General features: G+C 47.5%; 1 protein-coding gene across 1 annotated transcript in view; it reads right to left on the bottom strand.

Annotated features, from left to right (window-relative positions):
- The window catches only part of EPB41 (erythrocyte membrane protein band 4.1), a 150,290-nt gene extending 141,412 nt beyond the window's left edge, over nt 1-8,878 (bottom strand). The window contains exon 1 of the mRNA XM_090058833.1: nt 8,774-8,878. The gene's annotated coding sequence lies outside the window, so the exon portion shown is untranslated. The remainder of the gene's footprint in view (nt 1-8,773) is intronic.
- Nucleotides 8,879-17,236: the final 8,358 nt, after the last annotated feature.

Below are 17,236 nucleotides of genomic sequence, written 5' to 3'. Positions count from 1 at the left end.
AAAAATGCTCTCTCAGCATCAGTTACATGACTTCTCGCTGCTGCATGCTGTACAGGAGCAAGACACTGGGGTGTCATTAGTGCTAAAAATAACAATGCCAGAAAAAAAGTCTGGCCAAAAGCATGGGATTAATGCCTCCCCTGAAGATATTCTCTCTCTCTCCCCTCCACCTCTTCCACACACAATGCCTGCTTCAATGGATTTAACACCCCTTCCCCGCCACACACACACACACAAGCACACTCTTGTGTTAAAGAACACCAGATAACACCAGGCACTAACTTGGTATCACGAGTTGGTGAAATCTCAGCCTACTGTATGTGCAGACTCCACACAGGAGCTAACTCGGCAGTTAAGGACAGAGGCAGACTGGCTGAGCTGGGAATGGGGCTTCAGGGAGCCAAGACCAGCCAGTGCTACCCTTCTGGGATGACCAGGTCTAGGAGTGCCTAGCAATTGTAACTATCCCAAAAGACACTCCTTAAAAAGGTTTGAATGACAATGACACCCAGTCAGGTAAGCAGCTCTCTTCAAAGTCAGGCACCTTAAGGTGTCCCACAGCACCCAGGGGAGTCACTAAATGAATCTCACCCCAGTCATATTAGTGTCACTAGATCTAAGTTTATATCTATTTATACCAATTGGGTCTCATTTATGGTTTTCAGAAAACTGCTTTTGAGCAGAGACTCGCCTCACTCAGACTCAACCCAGAAGCAAGCTGGAATTTGTAAGGAGCTGGCTTCAAATTAATGCTGCACACAACCTGGAAAAATTATTCCCTTTTCTATTAAGAGCTTCCATCCTGCCACTGAGGAAATCCCCAAGCAGCACTGACCCCATCTGCCAGCTTGGAATCAGGCAGCTCACAGCCTGCAGATTGTATAAGGATGATCTGTACCATCCGGGAGAGGTTTACCTCCACGTCACAGACACGTGCATCTACCAGAACATCAACAGTGCTGGGGAAAGTCACATTACACTGCAATGTGGCTGAAGAAGAGTGGGTCAACATTTGCCTTCATGTATTTGCATCACTACTGCTCCAGTTAATAGGGCTGCACAGACATAGTTCAGACAGCATCCGGGCCTATTTGATATTAATACATTCACTGATTAAAGATTTCTGCAGAGCACTTTCACTTAAGTTTTTAAATGCTAAGAGTGTTGCACCACTCTGAGATTTCTAGATAAAAAAAAAAAATGAGAGAGCAAAGAACTTGAACATTCAAGACTCGGCTAGACAAAGCCCTGGCTGGGATGATCTAGTTGGGGTGGTCCTGCTTTGAGCAGGGGGTTGGACTGGATGACCTCCTTGAGGTCCCTGCCAACCCTCATTTTCTATGATTCTGTGAATCAAAAGATCCTCACAAGCCAATGCCTGTAGTAAATACTTGGAGGCATTGATCCACTCAGCCCTTCCCTATGCCAAGCAGATCTGCATTCTGCAGAGGTCAGTATGGGTATCAGATTCACAGCCAGGCCACAGCGAGTTCATAGAGCTCCCACACTGATCACCCACTCATCTTAGCTGGGATGTGCTGGCTGTTGGAGAGCTGCTTCTGTGTCCATTAACATTTAATGCAACTAGCTGAACACCACTGACAAGATGTCTAGTTTACACAGCAGTTGGTGGAACTGGATGGCTCCAAAGGCTGGTAATGACAATCTGGCTCCAGTCAGCTATGGTCAAAAATTACTATCTAGTAGCTTATGTGAAAGCAGGCATAGATCACCTCTAATATAGTGGATTTATTTGTGCTTCTAGGATGCCTGGGTTCCTGATTTTACTTCACTACTTAGCCAGGGAAGCATTAGTTGCATATTAAATTGGTAAGCAAAAAGACATGCTAGTACCTAAAAGTGGTCTGGTTTGGAGAACCACTAGGGGGTTATATTCAACAAGAAATAAACCCACCAACTTAAGAAATCACTCCTCTCTCCAATTATCTATTTGGAAGCAGGAGCAGAGAGCATTTTAATAGGATTAATTTATTTAATTGAATGAAGCACAGGAGCTTTATTTTGTATTTTGAAAGTACTTTGAGATCTCCCCCAGATGAGAGAAGCAGTGTGCCACTTGGACTCATTCTTAGGGTTTGAAATAATCCTAATGGAATTAGATTTCTTGTCCCCTAAGCATCAAAGGCATGCACTGATCAAAAAACATGCACACTATCCCAGCTCCAGAAGTCCTCCATTCTCACGACTTGTACATTCAAGAAGCCCAGTTCTCTCTTATCTCTGCATCTTTAAGGCATGTTAGCCCTCAAAAATGGCCTCCCAAAGAATACCCGGCTGTAAACAGGGCTCTCCAGCTGGTTTAGAGCTGCTGTAATGTTTCTGTCTTATCCTCCTTCTCTCTATGCAACCCAGCATAAGGGACACAGCTGGAACAGAGGAGTCACATGAAGCAGAACCACTCGGAGCAAGGCTACCCTTGCTCCCGTCAGGAGCCAGACTACACAGAACACAATGGTGGCTTAATGCCAGCTTCACCTACCTCCATTCCTACAGTCTCCCCATGAGTTAATGGACTCAGATTTTATTTGGCACTTTCTCAATTCGATCTCGTGCTTGGGACAGGAGCCTATATGATCTGGCATGCAAAATAAAACATACATGCATGACTTGCTGTGGGATTTTCTCAGGGGTATCTGAGAGCACTAAAGACAAACACAACTAACTGGAACAAGGAAGAGCTCTGAAACCCTAGGCCTAGCCCTACACAGCTGGGAGTAGCTTTCAGTAGTAGTTTCAGCTACAGAATGGGGATGAATTAGTCATCATACACACACGCCCATTCTTCTGTGTGGCCACTGTACATCTTCCTTATTACAGTTCAGAAACCAGAGCTGGAAACGAACCCAGGAAGTCTAGTTAATTTTTGAGCAGCAACAATGGCAGACAGGATTTTCCAGGTCTCCAAGCTTGTTTGCATGTCTCAGATTATGTAAAGAATGGGCCCTCCATTGTAAGTGAAGCAGGCCTGCCTACTTACCTCCCAAAGCCAGCTGGCAAAGCTTGCACTGCTACCTTGATGGCTGTAAAAAAAACAGCAGTGCAGGTCTCGATGCTTTGTATCACAAGCTGCTGTTTCAATGTGCTGCCAGACGCTCTAAATTGCTATTACTATGACTAAGCAGCAGTTGCAATTAACTTGCAATGTATATTTACATTTATTGCTATTTAACTGATCCAAGATTGAGTCAAGAGTAATCTTATAACTACGGACTAATATAGGGATGCGAATTTTACTCTGTAATAGATGCCAAACTAACAGCCATGAAGAACTAGGCCTCTTATCTATGAACAAGGCAAAGGATACAGAAAGTATCAGGGCTTCTTCCACACCACCAATATGTATTGTGCCCTCTAGCCCTCTGGGACCACTTCTGTGGGTTGAACACCTATTCTGTCTCCATGGCCCAAGCAGCCTTTGGCTTTCCTGCTAAGACTGCCAATTAGTTGAGGCACAGGGGTGGGCTGTCAGGAGCCCACCCATCCACTAGGAAACAAAGCAGCAGCCAATAAGCTCATTTCACACACATCCCCAGAAAGCCATTACGTGATGAGCTCCATCGGTTATTACTGATGGACCCAGATTTAAACCAGCATCCCAAGTGTGAAAGACTCCTCAGCCCATTTTCAAAGCTCTGACTCCATGTCCCCTGGCACCGTATTTCTGTAGGAGTATGAGTCCTCTATGTTCATCTGCCTGAGATTTAATGAGGTGCCAAGTCCTGAAAGGAGACCAGATGTGCCCCTTGTATCCTCACTGTTCACGCTGCTGCTGTTTGGGGGACTTCTCTGCCATCTCAGCAGTTATGAGACGAGAGTGCCTGGGGGACGAATGCCCAACTGCTCCATACGAGCAGCTACTGTTCACAGCACAAGAGACTCAGGGGCCCTGATGTTTGCTGTCAAACAGTTAATTTTTCAGCTCATCCCATCAGCAGCCTCTAGTGGGGAAATAAGGCATGTAGACTTACATCCTCTAGTTCCCAAAGAGAAACACTAAGCTGGGCATGGGGACCACTTTGCAGTGGGGCAAAACCCCAGCAGACTTTACCATACTGAGGCCCTCCCACCACCCATACCTCTGCTTTGCAGACAGAGCTCTCCATGGCTGCCAACACATACTTTCCTCTTCAGCCTTTCCTATATGTAGGAGTGTAGGGTCGTGCTTCAGTTCCTCTCACTGGAGCTGAGGATGCTGCTCAGCTCACAACCCCCAGGCAAAGTGGTGGGTAATTCTTATCAACTGCCCTCCTACTTGTCAGTCAAATGCCAGGCAGAGTGAGCAGAGTGCCTGGCAGTGGCGTTTGAAGCAGGTTGGCCTGCAGCAACAGGGACCCGAGAAGAGCCCTCACACCCGGAGGCCAAGGGCCATGGGCAACCCTGCACGGGGGCAGCAGGCAGAGATTAGGAGACTCAGATTCTGCCCGCAAGTCAAAGGGGCAAAGAGAAAACCTGCCTCATGAAGAAAGCTGATCCTGGGCTCCCAAGGGGGTTCCTGGGGATGAGAGGGTGCATGCAGCTGAAAAGACCCATGGGGTCTCATGCACCTTTGGGGAATTTCTTTCAGATCCCATGAGCCGATTAGAAGCATGGTTTTATTTGGAGAAATATCTATGATAATGGCACATTCACACTCAAAGTGTGATGCTGTACCCACACACAGAGCTGATCTGGACTTAACTCAGAGACATTTTGATTGCCTTAGCCCTGCAGCCAGGATCCACTCCTCCCTCTTCATCAGCACCAGAAAAGTTTAAGGCTTTATCTGCACTGAGAGGCCTTGCCCCCAGATCCAGCCATTGAGAGCCGGCCCCCATGACAGACACACCCCTGTGAATTCCTTGCCATTTAATCTGTATGTCCAAAGTAGGTTTAACTGGTAAAGAGCACATTTCGTAGGCTGGTCAAACCCCACAGTACCTTTTTACAGGGAAAAGACTCACCATAAAGCGAGATGTGCAGGTTTGGTTAAGTGATCATTTAAGTTCCTGAATGCTTTGTTACCAAATCTTTCAACTTCTTCCTCCGCAGGCCCCACTCTGGTTGGGATGACATAGCCAGAATCAAAAGGCACCTTTTTTTATACAGAAGCAAGGAGGCCTATCTTCTAGCTTGCTTACAGCCCAGCAAAGCTGGTTCCACACAAATGTCTATTTATTTTCTCTGGAAAATAGCTAGTCAGATAATACTTGCCAATCAGGGCATCAGCAGCTTCAAAAACAACATGTGATTGATTACATACAGTTTAAAATAAAGGAAAAAAGTCACTATGCAACAGAGCAGTCACTATCTCAGTTATCCTCCAAGTGATCTCTTCAGACCAGCCATGTGCTTATAACAAACACCAACACCTCAAGCTTCGGCCAATGCAGTGCGGCTAACGACTGCCTGAAGACAATTCCTATGGTTGTCTGCTAAACCCAAGAGGCAGCAGTTATCATAACATCACACTAGCAGCATTAGCAGGAATGAGAAGGCACTTTCATTCCAAGTCAATACTTTGAGGCATATTCTAAAAAGACTGGTGTTTGAGCTGAAGTTTCTGTTCACCGAGAGGTGCATTGGGGTGGGAAGAGGCATGATGGGGATTTGCAATGGAAAGAACTCATCCTCAAAGCATACTCATTATCTAAACATGGAGTGCTTGTGTAGGATGCCCAGATGGCTTTGGGTAACACATAGTTACAGTGCATATGTGGCATGTACCCAGCCCTTTGCAAGGAATGCCAGAGAGCTGCCAAGCTGGAAACAAACTGGTTAAGGAGGAACTGTAGTTCAGTTAAATCAATGTCCAGCGTGCACAGGAGCAGGGTTATTTGTGTAACTGATACTGAATGGTGTTGTTTCGGTAGCCAAATACTGAAGTTAGTGAAGCAAAGCTCCCTTCTGCTCAACCCACCCATGGGCCTCAAATTTCAGTAGTCTTACCTTGATGCAGGAATATGCTGAGCTTGAACCTGCCTGGTGTACACACAGAGCAGGGCACAGATGAAGTAAAGGCCGGATAAAAAGCATACCAAGCAAAGCAAGGATCCTCAACCCTGCATCACTTAACACTGCTATGCACCTGTTAAATTACTCCCATCTAGCAGAAGAGAGCACGTAGCTATTGCCTCAGCTGAGGGAGTAAGAGGATTCATGACCCCATGGCTCTTCTAGACACATTTGTGCCCCCTTTTTAAACTTCGAACACTCACAAGCTGGGGAGGGAAAGTGTCAAAACCTGCAACTGTTCAATGTGAAGGGTTCTAGCTAGCGATTGCTAACCACAGCAGACAAGGCTATGGCTATGGCAAGCAATTTGGCACCCCCTGTGGCCCAGTGTAGGTAAAGGTAAGCAGCAATGCCATTTCAAACAAGCTCTCTTGTACCTACACATTCACCCTCTTTTCAGGAAGCAAATGATAGAAAGTTTCCCCACAGCCCCCTAGATCCCTACTACACTGCAGCTTGGTGTTGACAGAAGACCCCATGCCACATGCACGTAACAGCACTTGGTTACAGCTGCTCTGGACACCCTAACTTTGCACTGCCTCACTTCTGCATGTGCAAAGTTGCAGTAATGGAGCAGGGGAGTGAACTGGGGGCGTGCTGCATGTCATCTTGTTTTACAAATCCTTCAGAACTTGGCAGAGTCAGCCTGCAAGCTTGGCAATGAATTCACTAGTGTTGGTTTATAAACACTGCCTGAAGAAACCCCATTGCAACTCCGGGGACCAGAGGTACGTGGATAATGGATACTGTGGGTCCCAAAAATCAGGGGTTGTTTTTAAATAAAGATTTGGGGGGGGGGGGGGATGACAAAATCTGATTGGAAGAGGAGACTTCTCCAATTCCAGCCCCTGAAAGCCACAAGCAGATATTTCACATACATCAGCCCCAGTGTAAGTCAATCCTCCATGGAGCTAAATGAGGCATCCTAGTGTCAATCCAGGACACACCCCTCCATGGCAATACAGCCCTAAAGATAGTTACGGTCTCCTAGAACAGTAGAGGCCAACCTTTTTAGCAGGGGTGCCACAAACCAGCTCAGCACACTTCCCCAGTGCCACCCTGATCCCCTTCATGATCTGCTCTGCTCTTTCTGTTGTGCCCTGTGTTCCCTAACCCATCTGCTGCTCTGCCTCCTGCTTCTTGCTGTGTGTTCCCTGCCTGATCTGATGCTTTTCTTTCTGCTCTATTTGCCACTGTGCTCCTGTCACCTCCCCAGCCACTGCCTGTGCCACTCGTGGCACCCCTGCTTCAAGCTGGCCACTCCTGCCCTAGATAGTCAGGAAGCAGCTTGGGCTCTGCAATGAGTTTCTTTCCCTCTTTCCCCAAGCGAGGGGGGTGGCAAGCATAGTGAAGCCAGCACAGAATTGAAAGGGGTAGGGAGAAGTCATCATTCAACAGGAGACTCTTCTGTCAGTTAATGAGCGGAGTTGTCAAGCTGTTAATGGAGTCCCGTGCAGTCCTGCTTAGCTGGGAAGAGAATAGCAGCAATGTAGGTCCATGAGGTTAGGGAGGTATAACAGGAAGAGGTGAGAGACGGCCTGGACAGAAAGGATATAGAGGAAGGAGGGCGGAGATGCAGCAGGCTGCACTGTTAGCAACATCAGTGTGAGACAATGGGGAGATGTGCTGAGAGACAAATCGGGTTTTGCAGAAGTTCAACAGAAGCAGCATTGAACTCAATAGCAAGACTGACTTTAATAGTGCAGGACTGATCTCTATAGCTTCGCATGCCGGCCAGTGTCTGAAGGATGGGGTCTCTCTTGCTACTGACAATGGGTGGGAGGCACCTTTCCCAGACCTCTGTAAGCAGCTGTTGACAAGAGGGCAAAACTGCCAGGTTCAATAACCTTCTCCAATGGCAAAAAAGCCAAAAGCACACAGAGGGTCCTTTCTGCTACATTCATCCACGCTCCTTCTAAAGAGAAAGAGGAAAATTATGCAGTAGCTGAAAAGAAGTTAGAGCAGAGCTGTCACGAGCCCAGGACACCCATACTTCAGAGGAAATCCGTGAGAATTTCAAGCACTTGACATCTTGAGGGGGCTGGAGACCCCGCATCTAAAAGGGTGGGCAAGCTGAAATCTGCGGAAAGCATTAATCCCGCGTTAAACACCGAGAGCATCCAGCTGGGGAGCGGAAAGGCACCTGACGACGGCCCCTTCACCACCTGAGTGACAGAGAACAACACACGGTTTAAAACAAACCCAAACGAGCAAGCAAACCAGGGGCATTTATCGAGCCACCAGGTCCCGGCGGCATCCGGGCACAAACACGAGATAAGCGCCGTTCCCCCAAACCACCCTCTCCGGAGGTCACGTGACGCCGGCTCCGCCTCCTCCGACCCAGGGCAAGTCGGTCACGTTAGGTGAAGCTAAAAGGCACCGAAAGTGGTTTAACGGTACTTTTCCACACAGCCATTGCCGTGCTGGTCACAGAGGTGTCACACTAACACTTGTGTCACTGTCACACACACACACTCTAAATGTAGATGTCTGTATCTATGGAGCTATGTGCGTGCGCGCACACACACACACACATAGATGGAGAGACAGATGACAGACACGCATATAAACGCACATCTCTAGCCAGCTCTATACCTACATGCGCACGTGGGGGGTGCAGTCGCGCGTGTACACGTCCCTGTGCATGCAGCACACACGCGCCGGCTGCAATGGCGCAGTGCCCCCCGCCCCGCACCGAGGACCCGCAACGTGGCGCCGGAGGGACGCCCACGCCCGCGCCCCGGCCCGGCCCCGCGGTTACCTGTGTCAGCGCCGCGCGGGGGAGGGGCCACGCCCGGCTCGTGCCCTTTAAGAGACGCCGCTCCCCACTGACCGCGCTCAGCGCCTCCACCTGCGCCGCGCGGGCCCCGCCCCCTGACGTCACCTCGCACCCGCCCACCGCGGCGCCCATTGGTGTCCGGCGCCGCCCATCAGGGAGAAGGGGCAGGGCACCCGCCCGGCCACTGCAGTGGGCGGGGCGGGCAGGTGGGCGGTGACGTCACGGAGGCCTCGCCTGCCCCGGCTGTACTGCCCGGGCGGGGGGGGCGGGTCCTAGCGCCGACGCCGGGGCTGCATGAAGACCCCATTGACCCACGGGGGGTCGTCAGTGGTGATGGAGAAAGGCTCAGCTGCGGCTTTGGGGGGGTTGTCTTGATTGCAGCCGCTTTGATCTATGGACGTCGGCAGACAGGGGTCTTGGGGTCAAGGTGATCTCTTTTATTAGACCAGCTAGTTAGTACAGTGGTTCTTTGCAAGCTTTCAGGCACCGGTACCCTCCATTGGTCTAATACGAGAGCCCACCTTGATTCAGGGGCCCCTGTCTGCCCAAGCTGCAGTTTTGTGCTATGAGTCTACAGATGCTGCACTGCGGTGACGCCTCCGAGCCAATGGGATGCAGGATTTGCCCCTAAAACAAATGGCCCATGCGGTTGGTGTCTCTCTTCCCGCCGGCCAAACTCCGCTTCTGGAGGATGCACCTTTCTGAGCATGGCAGCATCCCTGGAGAGGGTGTTTCATTGCCGGCAAGATGCCAGACGGGCCCAATGGCGGCACCACACCTCGAACGTGCGTTTAGTGGCAATCCCTGAATGCAAGTCATATCCCAGGACTTACAGTATCACTGCTGCTGTAAAAGCTAAAATATTTAAGACGATGACTCGGTTGTTTACAGAGAATGTCACAGCTCAGGGATGAGTGATTAGATGGTAAGTATGCCTCTTCCAAAGTGGGAGGGGGATACCAGACGCTTCTCGGAGTGGATGGCATATGGATTAAGATGCTGATTCAAAATTCCACTATTTGAAATAAAAGGTTAATTTTGCAGCAAGTAACCCTCAGCCTGTCACCTTGCATAGCATGTAAGCTGTTGCATGCTGCTCGCCACAAGCTGGTCCTTCGTATGAGATGCTCAGCTGAGCTTCAAACAGCCCTCTGGGCATGAAAGTTTTCGTGGTTCCTTTCATAAGACCTAGAGTTTGGCACTGTATCCTTAGCTATAATATCCTGCTTTTGCCTGCTGTTCAATTTGCATCCTTTCCCCAGCTTTCTGCCTCCCTTCTCATTTTAAGAGATTCACTTTATAATGGATGCTACAGTTGAGGCTATAGGGGAATGTTTGCTGGGCCAGACTGGTTTTGGTTACATTTAGCATTCCCAAAAGTTTCACATTTTGATTGGAGAGGCAAGGATTTCTTTGGGTGATATCTTTTATTAGACCAATTGTATTCTTGGGATAGAGTTAGACTTAATGATAATAATAAAGATAATGATGGTGCTGATATCACCCAAAGAAATCCTTGCCTCTTGCATCATTCTTGGACCACCATGGCTACAATATCACTCTAATGCAACACATTTTGATCTGGAAATTGTTGTGCTTTTAGCCAAACCAAGGTGGAATGTACTTACTTGTGTGTATGTGTGTCATTACCCTTAATTGGCTGGAGCTGCTCCAAAGCTGTAAGTGCTAGATTTTTCAAAAGAGCACAAGACCAGATTTTTCAATTATTCAATACTGATGTTAAGGCCAGACTGTCAAAAACTTCATCACCAAACAGACATCCCACATGCTGAGCTCCTTGGAAAAATCTGCCCTTTTCATTTGAAGCCTAAATAACAGCTGATCTTATTTAAAATCTGACTCCTGACTGTTGAGTGATAGCAGATTTTTTGGTAGCTCAAGTGAAATGGGCATGTGTCTTGGGAGATATGATCTAGCCAAGAAAGATATGGCCAGTGCAGTGATGCCTTATAGCATAACCACAGCTTACACCAGCAAGGAGTGCTTTTGGTGCTGTTGTTTATACTGGGTCCCAACATGAGTCATTTACATTGGCAAAAATAATTCTTTGCTACTATAACTGCATGCATATTAGGAATGATACTGATAGAGAAACATTCTGAAAAAAGTCAAACCCTTATCTGATTCTACTAGACCAACAAAAGTTTTTAGTGTAAACTTGGCTAGAGTAGCAATATCTGAACCCTAGTCAGAGGCCTGTGACTGAAATAGTTTTTCCTGTGATGGCTTATTCTTATGCCCCAGAATTTAACCTTTCATTTACATAGTAAGACAACAGCAGAGACAGACCCAAAGAAAAGGAATGTAAAGGAGACAAGCACGTATTATGTATGGGGGGTGCATGTATATCATATTACATATAAATATACAAAATATATGTATGTGATATACTATACCTAGAAGAGCATGATTCAACACTGTCTTATATCAGCTTTATGCCAGAGAATGTTAGTGTCATGAAGTGATGGATCAAGTCCCACATTCAAGCATGATCGGAACAGTAAGATCTGTCTGAGTCTGCAAGCAGCTTAACACTATGAGTGTAAGAGAAGAGCGGCCTCCCACCCCTTTTATAAACCAGCTGCCTGAAATCCCTGTAAGAGGAGTGCAGAAACTAGTTGAAGAATTTGCCAGGGGTACAACTGGGATGTAGGTAGCCTGATCCTAGAGGTCATAACCCAGGGGATCTGGTGGAGACAAGATCAGAGAAGCAAGGGTCCCAACTAGAGTTAGGGAATCAGGAGCAGGTAGATCAGAAGGCCAAGGGACCAGGACATAGGTTGTCATCCACAAGCCATGAGGAGGTCAGGAACAGGATGCAGGGGTCCAGATTGAAGTCATTAGCTGATATGGAGCACACAGCTATAGTGGGACAGGACCAGGATTTGGGTGATCATATCCCAACTAAACTATGAGCCAGAAGACAGCAGTCGGAAGACAGCTATCTGGACTAGATTGTGGAGCACAATGGTCAAGTAGCCAGCTAGGCAGTCTGGAGCACAGAAGCCAAGGCTGGAGTCTGGAACAAGCAAACAGGGAACCCAGGACCAACAGGCAGAAACTAGGAACAAAGATAAGGCCAGGGCCCAGGGAACACAGAACCAGGAACAAACATACAGGATCTAGGACACTAGGACAAACAGGCAGGACCTGGGAAACTAGAAAGCAAAAGTAGGAACCAAGACACTAGGGACAAGGAGCCCAACGCTAGGCAAGGAGGCATCTGTCCTGCTGAGTCATCTGCCAGGTGCTGCAAGGGCTGTTGCTTATAAGGAGTCACCCATGAAAGGAACTGGGGTAGTTAGGCACTGACAGCCAGGGTCCGCAGGGAGCAGTTTAGCTTGCCTGCTGACCTGGCTCCTGACAGAATTGCTCTCAAAGAAAAGTTATCAGTGAGTCTCTGTCAGGCACCTGCCGGGGACCCAGATCTAATCAATACTTTCATCACCATTGTGTATGATGGAACACATTGGTGACACCAGAGTGGGAAGCATTGCAAGCCCTCTGGAAGACAGGATAAGAATCCAAAATCATCTTGACAAATTAGAAAAAGTTTTCTGAAATCAATTAGATGAAACTCAGTAAAACAAAATTCTACGCTTGGGAAGCAGATTTACAAGGTGGGGAATAGGCAGCAATACAGCAGAAAATGATCTGAGTTCTAATGGATCAGAAACTAAATACGAGTTAATAATGTGATCCTGTTGCAAAAAAGCAGACCTGTTTCTGGGATGTATTAACAGAAGTGGCTTCTGTAAGTCATGGCAGGTAATTCTTCCTCCCTGTTCCTACTCCGGTGAAGCCTCCCCTGGAATATCACATCCAGTTTTTGTCACCACCTTTAAGATGTGGACAAATTGAGAAGTGTCCAGAGGATGGTAACAGGAATGAAAGTTTAGGAAACATGACCTGCAAGGAAGGGTTAAAGGAACTGAGTTTGTTAGGCTAGAAAAGATCAGACCAAGGGGCAATAAAATAAAAGTCTTCCAGTTCATGCAAGATTGTTATACAAAGAGAGTAGATCAATAGTTCTCCATGTCCATTGGGGAAAGGAGAAGAAAAAAAAATCAGCTTACTTTGGAAAAAAGAGAATTTATGGTGGATATTATGAAAAAAAACCCTATCTAACAACAAAAGGTAATGAAGCACTGGAACAGGCAACCTGGGGATATTGTGAAATATCCCTCACGAGAGGGTTTTAAGAATAATGTTTGTTGGGGATGGTCTACCCTAGGTAAACTTAGTCTGCCTCAGGGCTGGAAGATGAACTAGATCACCTCTTGTGGGCCCTTTGAGCCTTACCTTTCTATGATTAATCTTAAAAGAAAGCTGACTCTGAAGCCCATTAAAGGGACAATCGTGTGAAAAAGATCTTCAGACTACCATGAGAGCATCTGTTTTCAGTGCCCCAAGTGGGTAACGTTGGATGTGAGACATACCTAGAAACCTACTTGCTGCTCACTCCCACCTCCCCCACATCCTTCCCCTAGTTCCACGTCTCCATGGAACAACTATCCAAGGTGGCTGTGGAGCTGTTACAACACTAGTTAAAGCAGCCAACTTCTTCACCCTGCGGTGGAGAAAGTAAGAAGTCAGGGAGAATGCAGACTGTGAACCCGAGGTGGGGGGTTATATTGTGACGCAGAACAAAGAGCAGAGTGGCACATATAGTTACAGCAGAAGCAATTGCTTTATTAATAATAAACCAGGAGTGACACAGGTAGTCAGCATGATTTCCAGGTGCACTGAGACCTACATGCGCTGAGACCTACAAGCGCTGTAACTCTTCATGCGCTTTCCTGTCCATTCTGCACATTGCTCTACATGGAACTGATTAACGATTTTCCACTAGACTGATGTTTGACTAGAAAATGCAGTTTCTGCTGAATTAAAATATTTTGTGGAAAAATGTCAATTTTGCTGAGAATTTTTGATTTTCCATCCGGACAATCTGAACAAAATATTTCATCTGGGTTTGGCTCAGAGCATTCGGATTTGTTGAAGTGGTCCCACATCTTTCATGGTGAGCTAGCTCACTCTCACATTACATTTCCCTGTTGCAATGTGCGGTCTCACAGGCATTACCATTTTGCAACTGTTCTTTATAACGGATGCTGGATTCCCAAACTGGGATTCCACCCAACAAATATTTTCAGCATTTCAATTTGTCATCCTGATTTAAGACAAAGACAAAGGTTGAAATATCAGAATTATTGGAATGGGCCTAAAAGACATTGTATAAGTCTGTATTATCCAGCCACCGAATGGAAACAGGACAGCAAAAACTGACCATCTTTCGGGTTTCCCTTCATCTTGCTCCTTTTGAAGAGGTGGCACCTTGGAGGTATTGTCCGCCTGAAGGCAGTTTGAATTGAACCCCAGGCAGCCAGGCTTCTTGGGTCCAAGTGAACGGTAAAGCCCCATCATCTCTTTCTTTAAATCAGTGGGAGACCATCCTGATGTCCTAAGTGGGATCTAGCATAAAAATAATCCAACACCACCTACTAAAAGGCCTATTACTTCTTCAGTTGACTCACATGATTGCTTCAGCTAGCATGGACACAGGGTGCCTGCTGTGGAGAACTGGTTGACATTGAGCCAGCTGCCATGGCCAGCAGGGCCAAAATAATAAGCGGTGCAAATGCATGCAACTCTCATGACGGCCGCTAACAGGTAACATTCCACACTTGTTCTGTATAAGGGGAAAGTGTGGGGCTTGTACCACCAGTCCCCTTACAGCTGAATTTGATCCTGGGTCTGATGACAGCAAGTCACAGAGCCACGGAGATACCTTATCAAGCTGCTAGACCTAGAGACCTTTTTTTTCCGATCCCACGTGGGTCTAAATGCAATGGAGTTACGCTGATGCTATCCTGTGGTGAGATTCTCCATGGCCCTGTACCACTTCCAACTCTTTCGCTCAGGTTTTGCTTTGGAATAAACTACTCTGCCCCACAGGGCCGTAGAGCAGAAGGTCCCGATGCAGGTGACAGGGGGACCAGCCCCATCCTATTTGCTGCTCACGGGTCCTCTCGTTGTCTGCTCTTGCTGAGGCAGCCTCTAATGTCCAGTGCGGCACATATGCTGTTTCTGGGAGCAGAACAGCAGCTCTGTTGGCTTCCTAAAGACCTGGTTGTCCTTTCATCTATGCTGATGTTGTAACTGCACTGGGATCAGCAAGAGCTTCTGGGCACTCGACAGTATGGAAAAGCAGGCCCCTCTTTAGGTGCCTACTTAGGGATTTCAAGGCCTAACTTCTGGCTCCTAGTTCTCAAAATATTGGCCACAGAAATCAAACTCTTAGGAAACTGCTCAAGTTTTTCTTCTCCTGCAGAAAGTAGATTCTCCAAGCCATTAATATTTTCCGAGCTGGAGTTCTTCCTTTCCCTGAGAGCCAGGACTCCCAGGTTCTTTCCACAATTTGCCACCAACTTGCTCTGTAACCCCAAACAAGTCACTTCATCTCCATGTGCCTCCATGGGCCTATGAGAAGGATGTTATGGCATTTGTCTACCTGCTCAAGATGTACTGAAGTAGAATTCCTGATGCTTTGTAAAATGCTTTGAGGTCTGAGGCAGAAAGGGCTGTAGAAGTGCAAAAGATCATTGTAAATGCTGGGAAGTCCTCAGATAGATGGTACTAGACAGGCAGTGAGATCCATTAGGCTGTGGAGTGATCTCCCCAGGGAAGCATAGCAGGTGCATTGCCTGGCACATTTAAGCTAGACTGCAGGGCACTCTAATAAATATACTGGAGACAACACTCGGGGCTGACCAGAAGATGCCCTGGCTGATCTCAGAGGTTATTTCCATCTTCCTCTCCACAGATTATTATGGCAAATTCTTGCCTGCTAGGCCTATTCCCGAGTGATCCCAGAAGTTGCCTGCATCATGGGGATCTGTGCGTGTGTGGTCCCAGTCCAGCATTGTACAAGTGAAGCTGGCGTTGCGCTTACGGCAGCAGCCTCTGGACTTATCAGCTTTGTGCATGACCTTTCTAACCAGCTGAGTCATGGCCCCTTGCTGAACAGCTTTGCTGATGGGGCACTGGAAAGGCTTAGGCTGCAGACAAACACGGACACCAGTGCAAACACAGGCAGGGTGAGCAAGCAGCAGATCAGTGGGTCAGCAGGGGCTGGCCCCAGTTAGCTGACCCCACACTGTGCTCTATGTACCTCCTCCTGGCTACCTCCATGTGGCTGTAAGCTGAGCAGTCAGGAGAAAGGAGCCTTCTGCTGTCTCCCATGGGGACATTGTGCTTATTTGAACACAGAGCCAGGACTCCTGGGGTCTATTCCAGGCCCTGCTACTGTATGTGCCAACTGGCAAATACGTTCCTGTTTCTGTGCCTGGGCGGCCCCATATATCAGAGACTGATTTAAATTGCTGACACATCCCAGTTTCCTAGGACTTCATAGCTGTCATTCTACAACATACCAGAGCCACTGGGAAATGTGCTCCAAGAGCAGGGGTCAGACATACCTTTCTGCCCCAACAGCCCAGGCTCATTCAAGGAGAATCTCCCTTAGCTACTAGTAGCAGAGGGACTATGACACACAGCTGAGCAGTCCCATGTCAGCCCATTATGCCCATCACCTAAGCGACAAGGGTGGCCAGCCAGAGGGTGCACCAGCACTCTCAAGGGGTGCATATGCACCCCCGTGCATCCCCTACACATCATCACTGACCAAAAGGAGCAGGCCAGTTCACGCCTATGGGTCCAGGCTCTCTGCAAACTCAAATAAACCTCTTTGCACACATCTGTTCACAGGTGTTCTGTGCAATGCTAACATCTAGAGACTTTTTTTTAAATAAAAACTGAAACTCTGGACAAGAAGACAACCTCTGGAGCAAGGTGCCAGTCAGCCAGAGCTATTAACAGTCAGAAGAATGTTGACATGAAAAGCAAGACAAAGGAAAAAGAGCATTTTTTTCTTTCTGTAACATTTTGCATTGAAAATACATCAGAAAATGCTTGCTGGCACATACACATGGAGTCCTTTCAAGCCCAGGAACCAAAGGGAAGCTCTATAGGGCTGGAAGGCAGCATGGCCTCTGTGGGCACACCTACACATGTGCTGCAATTGAGGTCCCTTCGAACCCAACATCTATGAATCATGAGTTTAAAGTGCCATTTTCTAGAATCAAAAGATACAGGTACTAGAAAATGGTGGTTTAAACTAATGCACCTAATTGCATGTGTAGACACTGACCTGGGAGTAAATTGGTCCCAGTCATGCATTTTATAGATTTTATAGACATTAGTGCTGGAAGGGACCTCACAAGATCATCAGGTCCAGTGCCCTGCCCAAAGGGCAGACAGTCAGCAGGGGTCAAATGATCCCGGCAAGATAAGCATCCAAGTGTTTCTTAAATGAATTCAGAGTAGGTGCCTGCACCACCTCTGCAGAGAGTTTATTCCAGG

This window comes from Crocodylus siamensis, chromosome 7, assembly GCF_052110815.1.
Source record: "Crocodylus siamensis isolate JL-2025a chromosome 7, ASM5211081v1, whole genome shotgun sequence".
Taxonomy (NCBI): domain Eukaryota; kingdom Metazoa; phylum Chordata; order Crocodylia; family Crocodylidae; genus Crocodylus; species Crocodylus siamensis.
This window is presented reverse-complemented; position numbering and strand designations above follow the sequence as displayed.